The 24,465-nt window shown below is 37.4% G+C and overlaps 1 protein-coding gene across 4 annotated transcripts in view; it reads left to right on the top strand.

Annotated features, from left to right (window-relative positions):
- Positions 1–20,829, top strand: part of Syx1A (Syntaxin 1A) — a 186,194-nt gene extending 165,365 nt beyond the window's left edge. For all 4 annotated transcript variants that reach the window (XR_010518760.1, XR_010518762.1, XR_010518761.1 and 1 more), the window contains 2 exons: positions 4,335–4,777; positions 20,075–20,829. The gene's annotated coding sequence lies outside the window, so the exon portion shown is untranslated. The remainder of the gene's footprint in view (positions 1–4,334; positions 4,778–20,074) is intronic.
- Positions 20,830–24,465: the final 3,636 nt, after the last annotated feature.

Here is a 24,465-nt window from a genome sequence, read left to right as displayed (position 1 = left end):
CAACAGAAAAAAAAATAAACAATATTTCGGTTCCGCGATCACAAGTAAAAGTTATTTTCACTAGGTATCGATCCAAGTTTCAATCCTTTACTTGATCCACCATGACATGTTTTTCGGTTTGAAGTTGGAAAACAATCGGCTTGCTGGGATTAAGATACAAATTGCCGTGAAATTGCGTAAAGCAAAACAAAAACAACAACGAGTACCGTGTTATGATTATTCGTTTCGGTGACATTAGGTCACACACACAGTCACTGTTTATAAGCAGTCTCACTAACACTTGTGTTTCAAAGTTCCACCTTTGATTGACAGAGGCGCTGTTATCAGTGACGTTTGACATTTGTATGGGAGAAGGGAACAGTTGCCAGTCTTCTTGATTTGTAGTCTTCGATTTTAGGTAGCCTGACAAACTTGATTGTTTTGCTGTTTTCAAGCCTTTCGAAGAGCTCGGCTGTAGCTGGGATTCTGATGGTCGTTTCAAGCTTATATTATGAGCTGATTCGAGATGTGGAATCAGTCCAGATGTACTGCATTCCTTGCAATCCAGCACCTTTGAACAACGAGAACACAATGCCTTGTCTGTCGAATGTTTGGTAAAATGCTTCTAAATTTCTGACATTTTAGCCTGATATAAACAACGAATGAAAATATTTTCTCTTACTAGATTAAATCTGCAAAACTTACGATTTTATCGATCCTCTTTTCGAAAATTTGTTTTGTTATAGCAGCAAGTTGACGAGTTCCCCCTAACACGCAAATAACTTCGAGTATTGATTAGGTTTTGAAAAGAAATATTCCCAGCGACCGAGGGGTGCGACACATATAAACCTTTATTTTAAATGATCGAAAAATCTCACACTAGCGAATCAATCTACGAAAAATATTTTTTCATCTCTTGCATCTATGCCCACCTAATCGCATCGCTCTCCACCTTTTTGCAGGAAATTTTCAAAATCATAATAAATCGTGTTTCTATCTATTAAGCGCGAGTGCATTTTACAACAACAAAGCAAAATTTTTCCTGCATCTTAGATAGAGTCGCCCCCCTCGCCAGCGACAATGAATATTGCCAATTCAGAGAAAAATTAGCATTTGGCGTCAGATTTGACAACCGAAATTGACAATCGACACTGACAACCAATGCCAATGAAACTTTGAAGCACTGAACCAAAACAATTTTCAGAAGGCCATGTCCTCATAACAACGCGAAAAGCATCACAATACATCAATAAAACAAAAAAAAGTTCGGATTACAAATCGAAGATAAATGAAGTTTGTGTGCGGATTTGTAGCGTTACATCCCCGATGCATCATTTAGATAGAAGAAAATAAAGATTTAAAATATTTTATGTACAAAGTGATGCAGTCGATAATTCAGCTAACAATCCAGTCACCGTTCAACCCAATCATGCCTAAAATATACCAAATATTCATCCTGCATTCTAGCGTGCAATCTAGTTAAATTAGGAAAAATTTTAATAGCGATCCTTGAGCGATCCAGCTATAATCAACACGTTCGACCAAGCCATCTAGCGGGACAGCGGAAAACAGTTCATTTTGTCCTTAAACGGGCAATAAACGATATTTGTTACTGTCAAACTTCCGAAATATATTTCATGATACAATGCTTGATATTCGGGACCAACAGAGTTCTTTGATATCCGCAGAACCTCACATGAAGGGTCAGAAAATGATGCTTAAGAATCAGATATAATTGATCCGGTTGTGATTACATATTAGTGTCAAATATGTCTGAATTTTATAGAAGTTCGGGGTCGGGAAATGTATTCAATCTAACCCCCACTGGCCGGCAGTGGTATTATGGCAGAAATTTGCTTACCACCTTGATGTTGGTAATAATTTAAAGCAAGTTTAGTCCGGGAGTTAGAAAGCGATAGCTCTATTGCAGATTCAGCTACCCATTTCAGAATGCCTGGTAATTCACGTCCATTCTGAGGTTACTTTCACATACAATAAACCCCGCATGTTAACACTACCGTTATCATATGAATAATGGTACTGCAAACACACTTCCAGATTTCGAAATGTGATGTTTCGAAATCTGTCGCGTATTTAGTAATATATGGAAATATGCATTTATGAATGATTTATAATCAGATGGATCTCCCCAAATCCTGTCTCCAAAAAAGCACTAGCGGTAATCGAAAAAATCTTCCGCGTTGTTTTTACAACCGAACACAACATTTTGAATCACATTCGAAGTTTTTTTTATTTGCACCGATGTTTTGCCTAAAACCTCATTCGAGTGCATCCTCCGGAAGGCAGAACGCCAGCACCAAGAAAAGAAAAAAACCAGTAAAATTCTTCTTGGGAGGGAGGCAAAGCACCAAAAACAAGCGAACAGAAAAACCGACCAATGCGACACACAAACAAAGTCTTGTCCCAGAGCTTTCACGTTAATTGCAATATCACTAAAAAGCTTCTTAAAACGTGATAGATCATAATTTACACTTATCCACACGCGAAAACTAATTTTCGTTTGACTTGATCGGGAATGGTGACATTGGTTAATTTTCCGGGAAATCCCGGGAGTCACCCTCTGGCAAGCTATTACAATTAATATGCTTAATCAAAATTGGTTATTTACTGTATAGGTTTATAAAAAAGCATAAATCTGTATTCTAAATACTGCGAGGGTAAAACTCCGGAAACCGAACCGAATTTGATTCTTAAACTGATACGCCCCATAAAATCCATCATTCATTTCCTGTTAAGACTCCATTCGAGAATGGGTTTACTCCAGGTTAGGTTAGGTTAGGTTAGATTTATTAGTGGGACTGGTGATAACTCCAAAAATGTCCAAACATTTGTTCGTGGATGTAATTTTTACGAACGCCAGGTTTTTTTAAAAATATAAAGTATAAACTTGGTTTTCGGACTGTGGAATGGTGGTTTGTACGGATTTCGGTCGAAAAGTGGGGCAGCTAAAAACTTATCGTTTGATCTCGTCAGACTGCATAGCCGAAATCCGTACAAATTACAAAGGTATACTTTTTCAAATTTTATCGCAATGTTTAATAACTTATTGTAGACAAATCATAATTAATAATGAAATAAATCACCGGTCAATATGAGCGACCTATAGGGAGCATTTAAAAACAAACACTGGACTAGCTTAACATCCCACTCAAATGAAACGGTAATAGCATTTCCCATCATCCTGTATATTAAATATCTAACATTTGAGTTTTTATTCGATAAAGAGATCACCTTTATATCATGTTTTGAATCACAGACCAAATTGTATAAAACTACCCCTTACCAATTCCTTACCGACCCCACCCCCTTGCCCGCGTTTAGTTGTCAATTAGATCCGGTTGAATTGAATTGAAATTCAGTTTGCGCAAAATTGTCACATATTGTAATTTATCATACTTTTAAATCAAAGCCCAATTTGTGTGTATAGATATGTAAAAGCATCATCATATCACCTTAAGTTTTGTTTCGGAAAATCGGCCCCCTTTGAAACGCCATTTATTTTAGTCTCGCCCAATGTAAAACTATTCCCACCCTTCCCCCTAATTGCTATTCACACTACCTTATTGTATAAGTGAATGACCGTGTAAGTAAAACAAATATCAAAGCAAAATCAGTAAGTGTTGTGCGAACGAATGAAGAATGCTAGTTTTATCAATTTTATAATTACTATTTTCGGTTCGTAACATCTGTGAGCAATAAGCGTTGAAAGTGATACCGAACACAGAACTGGGCTAAAAGTAGCAGCCAGAGGAAAAATGTGTAAATTACAGAAACTTAGCTTTATTGTTTCCGTTAAAAAAAAAGAATGGCCAAGAATCTTTACTTTTTATTTAACTTTGTTTTGTATCATAATACGCCTCGACGCCGCAGAGATTGTTGTTTATTTAAGCTAATGAGTCTTGAGACTACATAAACAACTATGGCTCACTGCGACAGTTTTTCCTCCTTTCGTATCGGCTCACTCCGTTGTTTGGCTCGAGGAAAAACAATCGCATTGAGACGATAAAAAAAAAAAAATAAGCGTGCAAAACAATGAAAAAAAAAACATCAATAAACGAAGTGATAAATGATGAAAACATGTTTTAGTTTTTTTTTTCACTCTCTTCCGTTTCCCTTCCGTTGTGTGATTCTCGGTTCTGATTTGTGTTGTTCTTAGTCTATAAATATCACTGTAGTGACATATTTTTCTCCCGTTCATTTCCCTCATTAGCTCGTTCGATAACAACTAATTACGATTGGGTTTCTTTCTCTTTTCTTCTCATTCTTTCTTGTTTTTCCACACTGATTGTGCGTCGAAACATTCGCCACTATTTTTTATCTCCGCGCGAGAGCAGAAGAAGATCATTATCCTGATATGTGTGAGCATCCTTCTGATAGTGGTTGCGTCAACAATTGCCGGATATGTCGGTTTTTAAAAAGCATCGATGGTAACGAAACGATACAAACAAAAGCAAAAAAAAAGAAAGAACAGAAACTAATATAGGAGTAATGATTATCTCAGACAAACCACACAAATTAAAAACTCCGCAATCATGCATACACTCGTGTGTTCACACACCCGCGTTGTCCAAAGCTTATCTTTCATTGTGCTCCGTTGATAATAGTTGATCATCGATGAAAGGCAAGCTTCCCAGCTTTAGAAAAACTGTTTTCAATTTTCCATTACGGCTGCCATCGGTGCCGAGCATGTAGTAGCAACAGCAGTTCATTCTCCCATCTCGGAAATCGCGCTTCTTTCTCGGAAGGCGATTGGACTCACAGTGTTACCAAGCAATTCGTAAGTATGATGGTTAAGTGTTCAAGGTTTTATTTTTTGTTCTATTATTTATTGTAGTTAATATATTTTCTTATTGAATTTTTAGTTGTTTATCTTTGCGAAAAGTAGTTTGGTATCAAGTTTAGAGGAAAAGTAAATTTCGATATTTATCGATCAATAAGATTTACCTTAAGCTATGGCAGCTGGAGCTTCTACGAATCTTCGTGAAATTCTATAGATTGAAAATGAATTACATATTTATCAGAGTTGGTTAAAAATGCGATCTAACATGAAGCTTTAGTGTGATAATTTATTAGCTAGAGAAAGGTCTGAAGACGTTGATTGTTCTGCTAGAGTACGGCAGTGTGAAAATTGAATAGAAGTTGAAAACACTAGTTTACAAAACAACATAAAAAGTGTGAACTTAAGTGGTTGACCAACGTTTCTAATGCAAAATCCTACGCTGAATTCAATGCCGTGGTCAGAAAAAATTAAAGTAGAGCCATTTTTGAGATATACAAAAATTTTGATTTTTTGAATTTTGGACAAAAGTACGATTACTAAAATGTCAATATCTTTGGAACTAGTGCACCAATTTTAAATCTTTTTATGAAAGTGAAGCTAAATAAATTTACTATCGTTCACTAGAATATTATGTCTTGATTAAAAATTTAATTTTGAAGTCATTTTAAAATTTACAGCATTTGTTTTATTTTTCCTGCGAATTTTCCATAAAAATCTTGTTTTAATCAACATTTTTAATGGGATAAAAAATTCAAAAAATCATTCCATAATTTATTCTTAAAGTCCATTAAAAACTGGAGAAAATGAGCCTTTAATGGATGAAGTCGGTTGGAAATTGTCGAAGTTATGAAATTTTTTGTAAAATCATGGAAATTGAATGTTCCAAGATTGGCCGTTGTCCGCTCCTAGGTTCATGCACCACTTCCAGTAAGCCTTTCTGCGGACGTGTACGCATACGGTGCATTTCACTAACACTACCAGCTGTCACGCAAAACTGAATGGGATATTTTCAACAATATAATTTACGCTAGTGTTTGTGAGACCGCTCGGCGAGAACCTAACGCAACCAACTCAATTTGACAGCTTTCTTTCTTTAACATTGCTTAACGATGTATACGACAAAACGTGAATTCAAGTGTAAAAATGATCCTCAAAAGTTTTGTTACGCGTGTGGCAACTATATATTTACAAAATCGGTCAATTTCACTGCTTCGTTGCAAACTGCATACAGGCTTTATTTTAAAATTGATCTTGGAGACTTTGACGAACCGTGGATTCCAAAAGTATTATGTAGTTCGTGCAAAACGTGCTTGGCTAGGTGGATGTCAGGCGCAAGGTAAATTGATTTTTTGAATAACTTTCATATAAACAATTTATGTACAGCAAGGTAGTGCTCTGTTCTTTCCTGATCGACATTATCTTACTTCATCTATTTTTGATAAGTGTTAATGTCTTACTTACTAACTCACTTATTTGTTATCTGTCAGTCGCTATTTGTCCTTTGACATGCCCACCATATGGCGTCGACCGTTTTGTCATGCAACGGATTGTTATTTCTGCTTGACAAAAGTTAAGCAACAAGGACGTCACAAAACAGTTGAGTATCCACAAGTGGCTTCTATGACAAAACCTGTTCCACATTCAAGTTCGGTCCCGTATCCTGTTTATTCAAAGCGGAAACGAGCGCCCTCTGTTGAATCGACCGTTACAAAAAGTGAGGAGGAATTCAAGGAGGAATGCGAGGAAGACTTCGAGGTGGAATTGGAAAGAAACCCAAAACTGTTTACACAATCCGAATTTAATGATTTGGTGCGAGATCTCGACTTATCGAAGGAGAAATCCGAATTGCTGGCATCACGCTTGAAAGAACACAACATGCTGAGCAAGGAGGTCAAAATTTCTTGTCACAGGAATCGTCACAAGAAATTTGACAAATATTATTCTACAAAGGACAAGGCATGTTTTTGCCATGACGTAAACGGCTTGTTTGAATAGTTTGGTGAGCTATATGATCCAGCTGAATGGCGTTTATTCATCGATAGCAGCAAGTTGAGCTTGAAAGCCGTTGATAAACAAAATACGACGGCCAAAGCGCGATCCCGGAGGCTGTACACGACGATGCTGACGAAGTTTGACTGCGTGGTAATGGACGACGAAACCTACGTCAAAGCCGACTACAAGCAGCTTCCGGAACAGGAGTTTCATACGGCAAAAGGAAGGGGAAAGGTAGCAGATGTTTTCAAGCACATGAAACTGTCAAAGTTCGCAAAGAAATATCTGGTTTGGCAAGCCATCTGTACCTGTGGCTTGAAAAGCAGCATTTTCATAGCTTCCGGGACTGTCAACCAAGAAATTTACGTGAAAGAGTGTTTGAATAAACGTCTGCTGCCTTTCCTGAAGAAACACGGTTGTTCCGTACTGTTTTGGCCGGATTTGGCATCTTGCCATTACGGTAAAAAGGCCATGGAGTGGTACGCCGCCAACAACGTGCAGGTGGTTCCCAAGGACAAGAACCCGCCAGAGCTCCGCCCAATTGAGAAATACTGGGCTATTGTCAAGCGGAACCTAAAGAAGACCAAAAAAACTGCTAAGGGCGAGCAGCAGTTCAAGGCAAACTGGCTTTCTGCGGCGAAGAAGGTGGCTGTACTAAATCTGATGGCAGGGGTCAAGCGTAAGGCCCGGCAATTCGGATTTGGAAAAGCGGAAGCCTAACTGAATATTTTTCCTGAATTTTATACTAATTGAACATGAAAAAGAAATTTAATTTAATTTTTTAAATAAACGATTTCACCGATTTACACGCGTTTTCCCTTGACCAAATTTTGACCGTATCACCCTTTAACGTAATCTAGAACTGCAATTTATTTCGATTAATTTTCTCGCTTGAAATATTTTTTTCGAAACGAGCTAGAAAAATCTTCAATGCAATATAAATTCAAATGGATATTTTTGCTTGCAAATAGTGATTATTATTTAATGAGTTCACGCTTCTCTCGACCGCTGCGTGACAGTTAACTGGAATCTTCTCGTTCTTGACTCGATTTCCCTGTATTTAGAGTATAATTGTACTGGCACAAAATTATATTAATGCAAAAAAATGTGCATGGCGAATGAGAACGATCCAGTCTCGGAGTAGTACCAATAGACTGAGTGAATCCAATCTTTACTTTTCTCAAATTCGGGAATTTTCCCCTGGAAAATCCTGGAAAAACCTGGGAAAACATGAGACAAATTTACTCATCGCTGAGTTCCTGCACTTTTGGCGATTATGATCGAACTAAACTCAAATTGGGTCGTTCTCATTCGCCGTGTGCAGACACACTGGGGTGCACAGGGTGGGGCAAGGTGGGGGGGGAGGGGGGGTGGTCAATTGCCCCTCCTTTTATAAATAAGATGTTCATTTCCACATTTCCAAATTACGATATAAAATAACTTGTTTTCTTGATAACTTCATTTCATACTATAAGGACACTGTAAACCTTTTCTTGCGTCAATTCCATTGAGATGGTGTCTGAAAATTGCACCATAAAGGTACATGAAGGGACAAACTTCTATGAATTTTTTTGGTCAAAATATTGCACCACAGTGGTGCATACAAAAAAATTCTGTTGTAATTTTTTTTTTTCAAGGCGGTTCATGGAGGGATAAAAGAAGAGGGTTAATTTAAGGTTGAAAAAATTCACCTTCATGGTGGTAAATCGAAGAGAAAGCTTTTTATTGAATATCTGGTGTAAAAATATCATCAATCATGGAGGGACTTATCAAAATGAATAACCCTGGTGGAAAAATTGAAACACGCTAAAAATTTGGAGGTGCACATTTAACTGAATATTTCTTGTGGAACGTTCGGAATACTGTGGTGAATGTAGAAGCAAGGTTTATTCATTTTTTCTGGTGCATAATTTTCATCGTTCTGATGAATGCAAGCTTCATTGAAAATTTATGGTAGAAAATTTGCACCATTCTGGTGCCTGAGAATTGCACCACAAAAGTGCATGGTAAAACAAACTTCACTGACAATTGTTGGTGCACCATTCTGGTGAATGGAGGAGAATGCTTTATTGAAAATTTCTGATAAATGAAATTAACAGAAAATTTCTGGTGGAAAACTTGTACTGGTCTGGTCAATTAAGGCACAAGCTTTATTTAAATTAAGCTATACTGAAAACTTCTGGAGGAAAATCTGCACCGTTCTGGTGAACGGATGGGCAAGCTTTTCGGAAAATGTTTGGTCTAAAATTTGCATCCTTTTGCTCAATAGAGGAACAAACTTTAATTATAATTTCTGGTGTAAAATTTGCTCCATTCTTATGATTGGAGGGAAGCTGCTTTACTGGAAATTTATGCTGAAAAATCCGAAAATAGGGGCAAGTTTTATTTGGTGGAAAACCTGCAACATTCTGATAACAGGAGAAGCAAGCTATATTGAAAATGTCTGGTGGAAAATGGAAAAAAGGAAATCTGCACCAATCAGAAGATTGGAGAACCATTTTTTTAACGGTGAATTATTTGCATCGTTCTGGTCAATTGAAATTTCCTGTTGTTAAATTTTCTGGGGGCAAGTTTGTATTGAAAATTTCTGGTGTAAGATTCAATCTGCTGCAAGGAGGGGCTAGCTGAATTGAAAATTCCTGATGTAAAAATTGCACAGTTCTGTTGAATGGAGGGGCAAGCTTTATTGAACATTTCTGGTAGAAAAACTATAATGTTTTGGTGAATGGACGGGCAACTTAAACTTGACTTCCGAGAAGAACCTCAAGGGCATTGAATTCTGAAACGAAGTTCCAAAAGAAAAGATTTCTGGGGATGATTCCATGAAAATTCTGCAAATAATTTCTAGCAAATCCTGCAGATAGCTGCAAGATAATTTCAAAAATAATATCGAGAGAATCAAATTTTGAATGAATTTCCAAAGGGATATCGGGGAAAAGTTCAAGGAAATTCCGGAGATCATTTCAAGTTCATTTTGGGAAGAATTTCTGGAGAATACAGAGGAAATTCTTTTGAAACATTAGGGGAATTTCATTTCCAAGGTGTTCTGAGAAAAAAATGTTCTAGAATATTCCGAGAAAAACCTCAAGGATATTGAATTCTTAAGACAGTTCCAAAATATTTCTGGAGAGATTTCAAATAAAATTCTGCGGATAATTTCTAGTGCATCCTGCAGATAGTTCCAAGATAATTTCGAAAAGAATACCGAGAAAATAAAATTTTGAGTGAACTTCCAAAGGGATTTTAAGCAAAATTTCAAACGAATTCCGAAGATAATTTCTAGCTCATTCCGGGAATAATTTCTGAAACTCTAAAGGAATTTCAGTTCCAAGGTGTTCTGAAAAAAAAAAATTATGAAGAATTGTAAATATAATTCCAGTGGTAGAAGAATTTCAAAAGAGCTCTTCGGAGAGTTCTAAAAAATCCAAGAAGAACCTCAAGGATATTGAATTCTGAGGACTGTTCCAAAAGATTTCTGGGGAGTATTTCAAGAAATGCCTGCGAATAATTTCTAGTGAATCCAAGATAATTCCGAAAAGAATAACGAGAAAATTAAATTTTGAGTGAAATTCCAAAGGGATTTTGAGGAAAATTTCAAAGGAGTACCAATAATTTCTACCTGGAATTATTTCTAGATAGTACTAAGGAAATTCTTCTGTAACTCTGAAAGAATTTAAGTTTTAAGGTATTCTGAGTAAAAGTCAAGAAGTATTCTCAAAATAATTCCAGAGGACTTCTGAGAAGAATTTCAAAAGAGCTCATAGAGTTCTAAAAATTTCTAAAAGAACCTAAAAAATTCTGAGGATGGACTTTTTCGCAACTGTACAAAGTTTAAAGACAGCTTTTGGATTCCCTAATTGAAAATTAGGTATAAGTTTGCCATTGAACCTTGGTCGATTGTTGTCTTACTAAGAATTTGTTACCGTGGTTGACATGCTCAATCCTTCGCACAAGTCGTCATTCCGTACATTCCAATGGGTTCCTTTATCAAAATTGTTTTGTGTGCCTTTGGTTCAATCGTTATATTTTTTTTAAACTTTAAATGATCCTATTAGTCTTGGCATTTAGGTCAAAATTTGAAAATTTGAAAAAAAATTTCGCTGAAAATGACCAAGTTCAACGTACTCGAAACGGTAACAGTAAAGTGACTGCAACAGCATATAAGGGCTTTCAAAAATACTGAATTGAAATAGTCAAAAATTGTAACGATGTCTTCAAAATATACAAAAACGTACTACACAAAACTTCAGAAAGGTAACTGAATAAAAGATAAGACCAGTACCTTGAAGAATATATTTTCTTTGATTTGTATTTTTAACCTGTAAAGAAGAGCATGACGGAAAACATTATTACAACGATTCATACAGGGTTCAGAAATTTGGAAGAAATCGACCGTGTTGCTGGGCAAACACAATCGCAGTGATACCCATGTTGGTAGTATGGAAGCGTGGAAGAATTTCAAAACCAGGAAGGCTATCGACGAAGAACTGGACCACCAAAAAACAGCTATGATTGCTGCTAGTAAGGCAAAGCGGCTACAAAATCGCTATATAATGGAACATTTAATCGATTTTGTGCGCATACTTTGCAAAGGTAGCCGACCACTTCGTGGACATTCCGAAGGAGCGGAAAGTGTGCCACCCAGTTGGTGGCTAACTACGATCCTGTGCTGGAAAAACACTTGGCGGAAGGTGCGAAAAATTGTCAGTATACAAGTAACCGTATTCAAAATGACATGATTACGTCGTTGCACAATGTAATGTAAAGAAGATGAACCACCACCGGAGCAAAAAATAAATAAAATTAGCTAAATTGAACAGTAGGGAAAAAGTGGGAGTAGGACAGCACCATCTACCACGTACTTTGGAGTACTCCCCATCCCCAGATTAAATGCACCATAGAAAAAAAAATGCCCCTCCTTAACAAGATTCCTGTGCACGCTAGTGTGCAGACATAGAAAGCTCTCAATTAACATCTGTAGAAGAGTTCAAAGAACACTAAGTTGAGAACCGGCGTAATAAATAATAATAGCGGTACGTAATAAAGCCAAACAAGAAGGCCATTCTTTTACGATTCGAGTAGAAATTTTCAATTTAACGCATTTGGGGAACGCTAGAGGGGTTGGATCCTTGGGTACTACAGGCATCGAAAGACGCTCCATTTCATCGATGGACCTTTTCGAGTAATGTAAGGTCATCGCAAAGCACATATTCAGGGTGACAAGTGAACCGGGAAATCGGGAAAACCGGCAAAAAGCCAGGAATTTCGATTACATTACGATCCTCTCCTCTAAAAGAGTAAGATTTTGCAATGTTGAAAAAACAACAAGACGCTTGGATTGGACTAGATTTGTAGGATACAGTCATTTTGAAAAACTACTAAGAGATCATTAAAAAATTCATAGCAATTTAGATCCGATTTTAGAATGAATTCTAGTTATCTAGTTATACCAAGGTTTTTCAGAGAGTATGAGCTCGAGAGCTTTTGGTCAGAACTCTAAGGGAGTTTTAACTAGAGCCCTTATTACGAGTGTCACTTCACGGTGACAACGAAGTGAAGTGACCTCTTTTCACTCACGGTGAAGTGATTGCCGTATAAATCAAATGGGAATCACTTCACCGTGAAGTGAAATCGGTAATAAGGACCCTGACTCAATTATGTGAGCTCAGAGTAATTTTTTGAATTAGCGCTGTGGAAAATTCCATGGCGATTGTGTAGGATTCTAACATCCGTGAAAACTACCAAGATAATCGAATGTTGAAGTTACAATTCCAAAGAGATATCAAACAAATTTAAAAAAAATTAAGGAAGCTTCAGTGAATTATTAGAAAATGTTTAATATTCTAAGAGAATAAGGACGAATTTCAAGAATTTTTTTCGAGTGTTGTGTAGAGCACCGTTTAAAAAAAATCATGGGACTCCCAGAGAAAATCTCAAATTTATCATGCATAGGCTTTCCATAAACTTTAAATGGATCATTGACCACATTGACCACTCTGGGAGCCATGGGATACCCCCGGGAGAACATGTAGTAGGGGACAACTGCAAGTTTACTCCAAAATGAGCCATGTGCTCTTTTCTCATGGTTTGTCAAAAAAAAAAAGCCCTTCCATGAACTTTGAATGCATTATTGACACCATTGCACACTGGAATTGCCAGGAATGAAATCTAGCGGAGTAAAATTAATAACTCCGAAACAAAGCATTTCCGCGACTTAGTGTCTTCGGCAAAGTTTCTCATCATAATAGGGACCATGTATTGACATAAACAAATAGTTCGAAACTCTTCCGCAAAGATGGCGCCACAATCTAACTTCTTTCTCTGAAGTTTTGGAGACTTGATGTTAGGTTGCGATTTTGTTTGTTTATGTCAATAGATGGTCCTTATTATGATAAGATGCTTTGTGCAAGACACCAAGTCGCGGAAATGCTTCGTTTCGGAGTTATTAATTTTACTCCGCTAGATTGCATTCCTAGCCCAGTGTGCATTGGTCACACTCGGAACCACCGGGAAACCCCCTAGGGAACATGTAGCAGAAGAAAAGTGCATTTTTACACCAAAACATACTTTGCGACAGTTCATTCTTTATGAGTTTTTATGAATAGGCTTTCGATAGACTATAAATGGATCAGTGACCACATTTACCTCTCTGGGAGCCACACGATACCCCCAGGGGAGCCTGTAGCAGGGGCCTATTGCATTTTTACACCAAAACATGCCTTGCGAAAGCTCTTTCTTGATGGTTTTTCATGAATATGCTTTCTATAGGCTTTAAATGGATCAGTGATCACTTTGGCCGCTCTCGGAACCACAGAGATGCTCCCGGGAAAACCTGTAGCAGGGGAAAATTACGTTTTTACACCAAATCATGCCATACGACAGCCATATCTTCGTGGTTTTTCATGAATAGGCTTTCAATAGATTTGAAGTGGATATTGACCACATTAGCCGCTCTCTGATCCTCCAGGATGTCCTCCGGGGAACTTCTAGCATCGTAAAAATGCATTTTTTCCCCAAAACATGCCGCGCAATAGCTCTTTCTCCATGATTTATCATGATTTTTTTTTTATCAACTATCCCTTACTACAGATTCCATCGAAGGTGGCTATACGATTAGATTAGTGAAAAACTATGAAGAAAGAGCTGTCGCACGGCATGTTTTGGTGTAAAAACGCTATTGTCCCCTACTACAGGATCTTCCTGAGGCATTCCGTGGTTCTGAGAGTGGCCAATGTGGTCAATAGTATTTCAAGTCTATAGAGAGCCTGTTGATAAAAAACCATGAAGAAAGAGTTATCGCACGGCAAGTTTTGGTATAAAAATGCAATTGTCCGCTGCTACAGGTTCCACTGGGAGCATCCCGTGCACAGAAAAAAAATCTGAATTTAAACTGTTGCGTAAAATCTTTTCTTCTTTAATGTTGAGCTATAGTTGGCATAAAATTGATTTCAAGCTTCTATACATTTATGCAATATTGCGCTTAAATTTACATGAAATATCGTGTAAAATTACGCCAAATATAGCGATAATAACGTGTGCGCTATATATCGCAGAAATTTACATGAATACATTTCATACGGTGTGGTTTCGAGAGCGGCCAATGTGGCTAATGATCTTTCAAATCTATAAAAAGCCTATTGATGAAAAACCACGAAGAAAAGGCTGTTGTACGGCATGATTTTGTATAAAGACGCAATTTTCCCCTCCTGCAGGGGGTCATTGATCCATTTAAAGTCCATCAAAAGCCTATTCATGAAAAACCACGAAGAAAGGGCGGTGTGCAGTCTTTCTCTGCTACAGGTTCCCCCCGGGAGCATCTTGGTGGCTCCGAGAGCGGCCAGTGTGGTAAATGATACATTTAAAGCCTATCGAAAGCCTACTGATGAAGACCCATGAAGAATGAGCTATCGCAAGGCATTTTTAAGTAAAAAAATGCAATTGTCCCCTGCTACCGGTTCCCTGCGGGGCATTCCGGAGGTTCCGAGAGCGGTCAATGTGGTCAAGTGTTTTTTGTGGATGCGGCCGAAAAATCTGGAACAATCCAGTTTAAACTGGAATGTTGGCATCACTGCATGCAGGACGCTGGGTGCCTTGTTTGCGAGATGTTGATGGCTAATTGATAATCGAATCTTGAAGTAGTGCTCCCATCAACGTTTCATCATCATCGGTAAGCAACTGACCACTCGCTTCTTCACCGGCAACCTTTTGTTCATTCTTGTCAGGCGTCGTGAGATATCGTAGAGGAGTCAAATATCGCCAGTTGTTGCTAACACGATTGACTGTCTTCTTTAGAACTGAGTACCGTTAATTGGCTTCGTTCTTGGGTATCCAACAAAGTGCCTAATCATGATAATCATTTAATCAATTACATAAATCCGCACGACCAAAATTCATTCTCAAAATTCGAGTTTTTATCCGTATATCACCAAATTTTCAGGGAGTAAAAAGAAACAATTAAAGTTAGTTTTGGCATCATTCATTTAATTTATTTCGCCTTTATATCCGAATGCGTGAGCCTTGGTCTTAACCCCAGCCATACGGTTCTGTACGACCTCAGAATCGACAGTTTTTTTTGCATATTAACCCATGCTTTTTTTCATTTCTTCTACATTCTTCACCACTTTAGGTCGTTTTAGAAGGTGCTCCTTCATAATGGCCCAGTATTTTTCTATTGAGCGCAGTTTCGGAGTGTTTAGGGGGTTCAGATCTTTCGGCACGAAATCGACATCATTCGCCTTATAACACTCAAGCACGTCCTTCGTGTAGTGGCATGATGCCAAAGCCGGCCAGAAGATCGTCGAACCGCCGTGACACTCTTCATCCTGTCCATTCATGGTGCTTGTGGTAACGGAAGGTGTACTCCGACAAGTACAAATCGCTTGCAAATTAAGAACTTCTTTTCGAACTTCGACATCTTCTGTGTCCGGAGGTTCTCGGGAACATCGCAAATATCCTTGGCAGTCACATTTAGGTTTCCTGGAACCTGGTTGAAGTCCGCCTTCACATATGTCTCGTCATCCATTACGCAGCGGTGTGGTTTCGTTAACTTTTAGTCGTACAACTTCCGGGCACGGCTTATTGCGACCGTATTCTGTTTCTCGTCACGGTTTGGGGACTTCTGAACCTTAAACGTACGTAGTCCAACTCGAGTTTTGGTATTCTGCACGAAAGTCTTGCTCACAAGCAACTTTTTAGCCACATCTCGAACTGAGGCGTTCGGTTTCCGTTTAAAGGCCCCAACCACGCGTTTGTGATCGTTCTCGTTGACCTGATCGTTTTTCGGATCTTCCCTTCCGATCAACAGTCAGACGTTCTTCGAACCGCTTTATGATACTAGACACCGTGGAATTCGCGATTCTCAAATTTTTCCAATGGCACGATGCGTCAGATCCTTATTCTCAAAGTACTCGTGAAAAACTTTTTCACGCACACACGTCGCACCTGATGAAATCAACTCACAGAGTGTAAACAATACACATTAAACTATGTCTACGCAAAATTTCAATTAATTTATCCCAAAAATTAGAGCAATTTGGGTGTGTGTTGATTTTAAACGGTACACCCTTTAGATGTACCGTTGTTTACGGATGGAATTCTTTGTGTGTAATTTGTAAGGCCAAGATCTAGTAAAAATTGCCGAAATTACTTTTAAACTCTATTTGGCAGAGAAGTGATTTCAACGCAATGCTCAAGAAGCAAGTGACGAACCTTCATTTTCTTCTAGAGGCTTTTTACGCTTAACTTAGTGTACGAGCTGCACGTCTACAGTTATTAATTGAGAGCTCTATGGCAAGGAAATCAGCTCAGCTGTTGAAAGGGAAATTGTAAAGCAAGATCATGCTGGATGTGGTATGATTATTCTTCTTCTTCTTCTTCTTCTTCTTCTTCTTCTTCTTCTTCTTCTTCTTCTTCTTCTTCTTCTTCGCATTTCAAGCTTATTGCATATCGCATATAAGCTTATTGCGTGCTCTCAACTTAGTGTTCACAGTACAAGCAGACACAACACATTGAAAATTTATAAATGTAAACCCTACCACCATCTGCCGTATATACTTTGATGGGCAATACACTCAACAGATGGTTGTAGTGTGTAAACGTCAAACGCTAGAGAATTGATTATGTGCACCACAAATGGCAGTACTACCAACTAAGAAACATTTAAATTGACCGTTAAAAACGATTTTGATGAACGTTTTAAGAGTGTTATGTCTGCTTTTCTGTGATCATACCTTCACTATCGCAACTTCGGGTAATCTACGAAAGTACTTGCATTTTTCTCAGGCACTTTTGATCTAACTGCAATTACTCTCTCATACTCGAAATGTGCCACGACCAAATTGGCACAACGACGCTCTATACGCTCTCTGACCGAAGCGCAGGGAAAGCTGGAGATCAAATTGAAATCAAAATTTGCTGTTATGATGTAACTTATTTTGAATACTTCAGTTGATCTCATTTTGGTTGACTTAACGGTTAACACAGCAAAAATTAGAACAAACTTTTACACCGTTGAATCAAACGGAAAACTAATCCTGCTTTTAATGAAATCAATTTAATTACTCATTTTGCATTCATAATGTTTAACTGAATACGGGCCTGTCGTAAATGGTTAGCATCCATGCTTCTCAAGCTGAATGACTGAAAGGCTGAAAGAGTCAAATCTCACCCCGGGCAAGTCACGAATGACCTAAAACGTTTTAAACAAAACAAATAAACAATAATCATTAGTTCAACAACAGATGAACTTAAATTGAAATTTTAAACATGGCGTTAACAGCAGAACATCAAGTTAAGTTGCTTTAATTTAAAAAGTTTTGGCTGCGAAATGAAAACACAATATGATATCAGACTTATGTCGCGACAATTGAAATGAGTTTTCATTATGATAGGAGCTGCAAACTTTAATATCGATTTGCTTTCATTTTGTTAACCGACTTTTCTCGGGTAGACCGGGAAGAACTTATTATTGTTTTTCAGTGAATGTAATTTACATTCACTGGAAAACAATGATGTGTTCTGTTCGCTGTGATTATTCATGCATATGAGATACAGATTCGAGTTCTTGGCAAAAGTTCTAGCTTATTTCAAAAGCTACAAAAGCTTCATACTTCATTTTAAGGAATCCCGTTGATATCAAAAGTTAGAGCTAATTTATGTAAATGATTGCACGAAGTGAATTTAAATGATTTTCCAAGCATGATTGTACGTGCACTGGAGTCGCTGTTTACGCGGGTTTTTGGATTCACACTTGTTTTACGTGGGTTTCGGAATTTACGTTGGTGTCTTTTTTGCTTAGATTTGATCAGAAATGCGTTGGCACCCAAGTAACATTTTAAGTTTTTTGAAATACTACACAGTTCGAAAAAGTAGTGTAAATTTCTGTTCAATATGATGCACATAAATGGAGCGTCACATATCATATACGTTTACATTATATATCATGTAAAGTTCTGACACATTTCATGCAATGTAGCAAATATTGTATACAAAAGCCCATCTTTGTAAACAACATTGTTTGCAAGTTGCTCGGTTGCGTGAAATGAAATACAAGTCTACGTGAATGAATGTATACATCACATTTAAAATTCAGAATTTTTATCTGTGTACAAAGCAACTATAAAACAACATTCATAAAACCCTGATCATGGCAATTTTGCCACCAAAACCTCATTAAGACTAGAATATGTCTAGTTGGCCCACCCTATATGTATAGCGCACATAAAATTAACGCTAGATTTGGTATAAATTTACGCGATAGTTTGTGTAAGTTTAAGCGCAATATCGCATAACTTAGCAACATTGTATGCAAGCTTGTAAACGATTTCACTGTTTATGCCAAGTATAGCTCAAAATTAAACGAAGGGAGATTTTACGCGAAAGTTAAAATTCAGATTTTTTTCTATGTGGAGAAGGTTCTGAAGGGTGTATTCTCGAAGCTCTTCAAGATTGATTTACTGCAAAAGGTTGTATGACGAACGCATTGAGAACCATTTTAAAGGTACAATAAAAGCTATTTAGCAACAATAAAAACCCTTTCCGAGCCATTTCCCCAAACCGCTTGCAAGATAGAAAAGGATTTATGATATTATCAAAATAATTAAAATAGAAACTGATGGTATTAAAATCTTGTTGAATATCCAAATTACAATAATGGCAGCATTTATTGAGACAAAGTTGCCTGCAAAAAGTTAAACGTCAAAGTTTGTTTATCTTTCGATAGTTGCGCTGTGGGATTTAGGGTTCTTTCTGGCGGTTTTCACCGGATGGATTGGGAGCAGTTACTGATATAGTTTGCGATACTCTTTTACAACATTTCGCATTTCGAATTTTTCAAACTACTTCGTCTATCCTTGGAGAGAGTAATTGGGGAGTTTATGGTGCATTTTAAAAGGCTTAAAAAACATCAAAATATGCTTTTTGCTCTAATGCAAAACCTGATGGTTTTATGGTTGCTTTTATAATAATAGAACTGAAGTATTTTATCTATACATTATTAAACAATTGCTAATGACGTTTATGCTTGAATTACAGAACAGTTTTAAGGAGGGATTGAGAACTGTTTTAAATTTATTTTTGAAACAAGACAGTTTCAGACTTTCTTGCCAGACTATAAATGGTTTTTAAACAGCAAAAAGCTGAATTACTAAGTAGGAAAGTTTTACACTTTGAAATGCTGTATTTAAACTAAATGGATTGTTCATTGCCGTTATAAAACCATCATAAATCAGAGTGGTTACTGTATTGTTACTTGGGCATACAAAATATGAATGCAAAAATGGCATAGGCTTAGAAAGCTCTCAACCTCACAACCGTGGTTGTGCTTACAGAACAATATGTTGAAGGTAAACCTCCGGTTATGACGTAATAGTCAAAGCAGAAAAAGAAGAAGTATGGAATGTGATATTTTAACGAACTTTATATTTTTTTCAAAAACAAGAAAATCAGACTGTTTTAAATTACAAGAAAATCGAGTTACATCAAAATGAAGTAAACGTTTCGAATAGTATTATTTTATTTTTGATTGTTTATTATTTATGTTTATTTTGTTCAGGTACGTAACTATTCATTATGATTACTTCATGACCCAAGTAAACAACAAGCCCACTAATATACCCTTTGATTATATAGAGCTTATGTACGGTGAAAGGATAAAGCTTTAAAGGCCTTTACATATTCGTCGTACATTCGTAATTCTGTATAGCCAAAATACGGTTTAGTAGCTTTAATGGTTACCTGGGTGCTTCAATATCTTCCAGAACATTATCGTGTGAACGTTTTGCTTATCTTTGCCCTTTATTTTAGATAATCCACGTCACAACGGTGATCAACCTGTGGCCACAGCTTCCTTCTCTTTCATTACAACTCACCGGGACACAAATCAGGTGGCACACATCTCAGCTCGAAGAACAAAGCAGAAAAGAAAACAACAATCAGTGAACAGTATCACGCAAATAACACAAACACAAACCCACTAACACCTGCGATGGACAAACGATTTACTACAGTAAGAAACAGAAAAAAAAAAATGAACATAGTAGCGAATGTGACGATCGTGCAAAACTTACAAAAAAAACAAAAATCGTAGATCGGTGGTGTGGAGATAGCTTTCCATCTCCGCCTCGCTTTTCCATTCACGATCTCATAACTCGATGATTATCTTACGAATACAACCCTATAGCTACATGGAAAAGATTCAACCACCCGCTCGTTGATTATTTATTAAGTTTGTATTAGGATTCTAGGATAGTTTTGTTTTCGTCCCGCACGTGTGCGGTTGCTGTTTATCGAAACGTTGGGTTTGATTTTGTTGAGTTACTAAGGCTATCTATACTAGTCAAAAAAAAAAACTGATGATGCTAAGTATGTAACGAAGGACGACGCTGTAATCAAGTCGCTCTAATCTTAGTCTAGTTAAAAACACACACACATACACACACATGCCACACAAGACATCATACGAGGTTAGGTTTACTTCTGTGTAAATATATTCGGAACAAGAAAGAACAAGCTTCACTATTCACCATTTTTTGCGTTGAATCTATTTATCCATTCGAACATGATAAAAACAAAAACAAAAGCAGAGCAGTTTGAACGAAGGCTAATGTTTGTAAGTCAGAAGCGAGGTGAAGCTGAAGCTGGTTTTTCGCGCGCAAGGTTATATTAAAAGTTGCAATTTTTGCTTGCTAAATCGGCGTGTTTTAAGGTTGCGTAAGCAAATGTCGTTTATAGATAAATCCAGAGGAAATAATATGGGAGTGAAGTTGGAAAAGTCTTGTTAAGAGGCGCATCCTAGCAATAATAGAAGGTGAAAAAAAAAACACCCACACACACGAACACAAGGAAAGGGTTTTCCGTTGGATTCCGTTCGCACTTTTAACCTCGAATCTGTAGTATGAGGTGGACGCCGTCGAATGGAATCCGGGAGGGGTTAAAATAAAAAAAAGCATGGAAATTAAAATTGGCTTCAAAATCTCTATGCAAGCAAAATGTAGCATGCGCAAAAATTGCGTGGAAGAAGTGTGTGAGTTCGACATTAGCGATTAATGCGCGCGAGCGTGTGTGTAAAGGAAATTCAGCGGCTGAAAAGTGATTAGAAAAGAACAAGAAAAAAAAATTAGACACGGAAACTATAAGAGGAAGAAAAATTAAAAATGTTCAAGAAAATGTGTGATAATATTTAATGACTAATAATCTCTAACATTAATTTGAGGAAAAAAAGGATATACAAGAGGAAGCCTATAGATATATTATTACTATTATTCACGGGATAGATCTTAACACAGGATGGCATATTTATAGCTCCTACAACAACAACAACAACAACAGCAACAACAACATCAAAAACAACAGCAGACTATAGAGAAGGACACGACACAGTTTGAAAGTTGGGCGGGATAAGCGTAATATGGAACCTCTGCTGCTGAGCAGGTGTAAGTAGTAGATTCTTTTGCAGACCGATATGGTGGGACTGTAACATGTTAGGGGCTAAACTTAACTAAAAGAAATCGTACTGTTTTCAGTTGAACTGTGGGTTGGCGGTGGAAGAGGAATCAATTGCAGCTTCGGGTGAGAGAGGAAAGGAAGGAAGAAGAAATATTTTAAATTTTGCTTAAGTTGCATGGAAACCTGCAACTTTTTAGGGGATTTTGGCATACCCTCGACTGTAGTCACAATCGAGGAATAGGATACCTTGTGGGTGATCGTCCAGAGGATACCTTGAGGTGAACGTCATGGGACGGGCAGCAACCACTTGTGTGCGGGGCCTTCTTTAGCTCAGTTGGTAAAGGCGCAGCTACAAAGCAAGACCATGCTGAACGTGGCTGGGTTATACTAATGCAAAAATGGTACAGGCATCGAAAGCTCTCAATTAATAACTGTGGAAGTATACCTAGAACACTAAGTTGAGAGCACGCAATAGGCTAATATGCGATAAGCAATATGCTTGAAATGAGAAGAAGAAGGGTTCATTTACCAGAATTACGAGGGTAACACAACAAGTTTGGAACTATGGAAGCTAATAACAAGGAACCGCTTTGAAATAATAAAAGAGAATGTATGAATGGATGAAGTTGCGAGCACAGGAAAAATGAAGCATGAAAAAAGATGTCATCTTCCAGGAAGAATCAGATGATCTCATCGATCTCTTCAAATTATGGCACCTCCCCCAGGGGCACTTTTCTTTTGATTTAAATCGTTAAATTTGTAATCAATATTGCTCGGCTCCGTATGGTTTTGTTTTTCTTAAACAGTTGAGCCCAATAATAAATTTGCTCGTCTGATTTTTGGGATTGTATCTGAATAAACAATACAATTGTTTACAAGCTTGCAAGCTGTATAGCCGCATAAGCCATATGTCACATCAATTTGCAAGAATTAAGAAGTTCTTTGGAGTCAAATTTTGACGTTGATTGTTAAGCAGATTGCGTTTTCTTCGAGGCGGGTGACTCTATCTAAAAATTGCCGGAACGATTTTGTTTTACTGTCGTGAGACGCCTGTGCGATAAGTAGATTGAAGAAGATTGATGCAACAGATCAGTAGATTTCCCGGAATAAAATAGGGCGTGAGGCGAGTAGATAGATTAAGATGCGAAAAAGGAAAAAAAGTAAGATTTTTTTAATCCGAATCTATCTACAATCAAATATTGAGATTAAGATGTGTCGCTTCATGATAACGTTTATTTCACCACTATGACATTTGCTACAACAGCATAGGATTTCCAATGTTCAGCACAATCAAAGTGGCGTGGCGTAAATTTACATGATTTGTCGTGTAATTTTTTGACACTGGCGATCAATCTAGTTAGCAATTGACTACATTTTGTTTGTAAAATTTCCATTTTGCTAGTTTCTGGCAAAACATTAAAGTGTCATTTTTTTGAAACTTAATCTGATCGATGCTGGCGGAACTTCAGTAACGAAATCAGGCAGGTCGATAGGAATTTTAGCTGGGCCCTGGCTAAAGCAAAAGCAAGCAGCCGCCCAGGATGGAAGTCTTTCAAGTTGGCCCTTTGCAACACTGAAGATTCAGGACAGAAAATGTTCACCTAACGAATTAAGGTTACAAGTGATATTATTCGGAAAACGGTTATCAAAGTCACACACGGCCAATGAGAACGATCCCAATTTGAGTTTAGTTTGCTCAGAAATCACAAAGGGCAGGAACTCAGTTATGAGTAAATTTCCCTCATGTTTTACCAAGTTTTTCCAGGTTTGTTCAAGAAAAAAACTCGAATATGAGAAAAGTAAATGAGTAAAATTTTCGTCAATTTTCCTCATTTTCTACTCAAATTTGGGTTGTTTAGAAATTGGGTGCATGGTATTGGTTCAACCTTATAATGCAAATCATCTTAAAATGATGGTGTTATTAATTCTATCGAACGTCATTTGCTGATCTGAGCTGACAAACTAGGTAGAAACATAGTTATTGCTATCAGAGGTGGTACGAACACTGGTAAAGCGTGGAAACCGAAAATTGCCGATTCCTTGGTGGAGGAAATTACCTCTACCTGCAAACAATTTTTGGCTGTTCATGGCTATTCAATATGGAAATGTAAACAATCGAATTATAAATCTAATTTAAAGCATCTGCAAGTCACCCTTTTATTAAATTGTTGTCCTCTGAGCGCTGTATGTTTTACAGCCAATTTTCAAATAAATATCATCCTTTATTTGGATGACAGTCATATGGATTCTCATCAGCTGATGACGAATTCAACCATAAGGCAATCATCCGAAATTCGAAAGCATATTGTTGGGCTCGAGCAATGCAGTAATCATTCGAAGTATTGTGGATGTTTTCGTTCAGTGTAGATCTTGATCCAGGTTAAACCTTGGGGGGGGGGGACGTGCTGTCAAATCAGCCTACTGATCATTCTTGTATGAAACTGGTTCCAAACGTAAACAAACGCTGTAGGTTTCTTATGCCTTGTTTACGTTTGGAACCAGTTATGCGAGGTAGGCGACGATTGTTCGTATTTGACAGCCACCACTCAAAAAATTCCACACGTCATCTTCATGTTTCTCACACTTAATTTTGCCCTTATTGTGAAACACATCCATTTCATGTGTGAATCTTATGCTATGAATCATGTCTGAACACTATGGATTTGAATTGTGACACACTTGGATTCTATGTGCCTGATGTGATATCAATTGCTTTGCACATCATAGTTTAATAAACTCTAAAAATGAAT

The sequence above is a fragment of the Ochlerotatus camptorhynchus genome, unplaced genomic scaffold, assembly GCF_037179485.1.
Source record: "Ochlerotatus camptorhynchus isolate MF236.1 unplaced genomic scaffold, CSIRO-AGI_Acam_v1.1 ptg000577l, whole genome shotgun sequence".
NCBI lineage: Eukaryota > Metazoa > Arthropoda > Insecta > Diptera > Culicidae > Ochlerotatus > Ochlerotatus camptorhynchus.
Note: the sequence above shows the minus strand (reverse complement) of the source record. Positions and strands in the feature narration are given on the sequence as shown.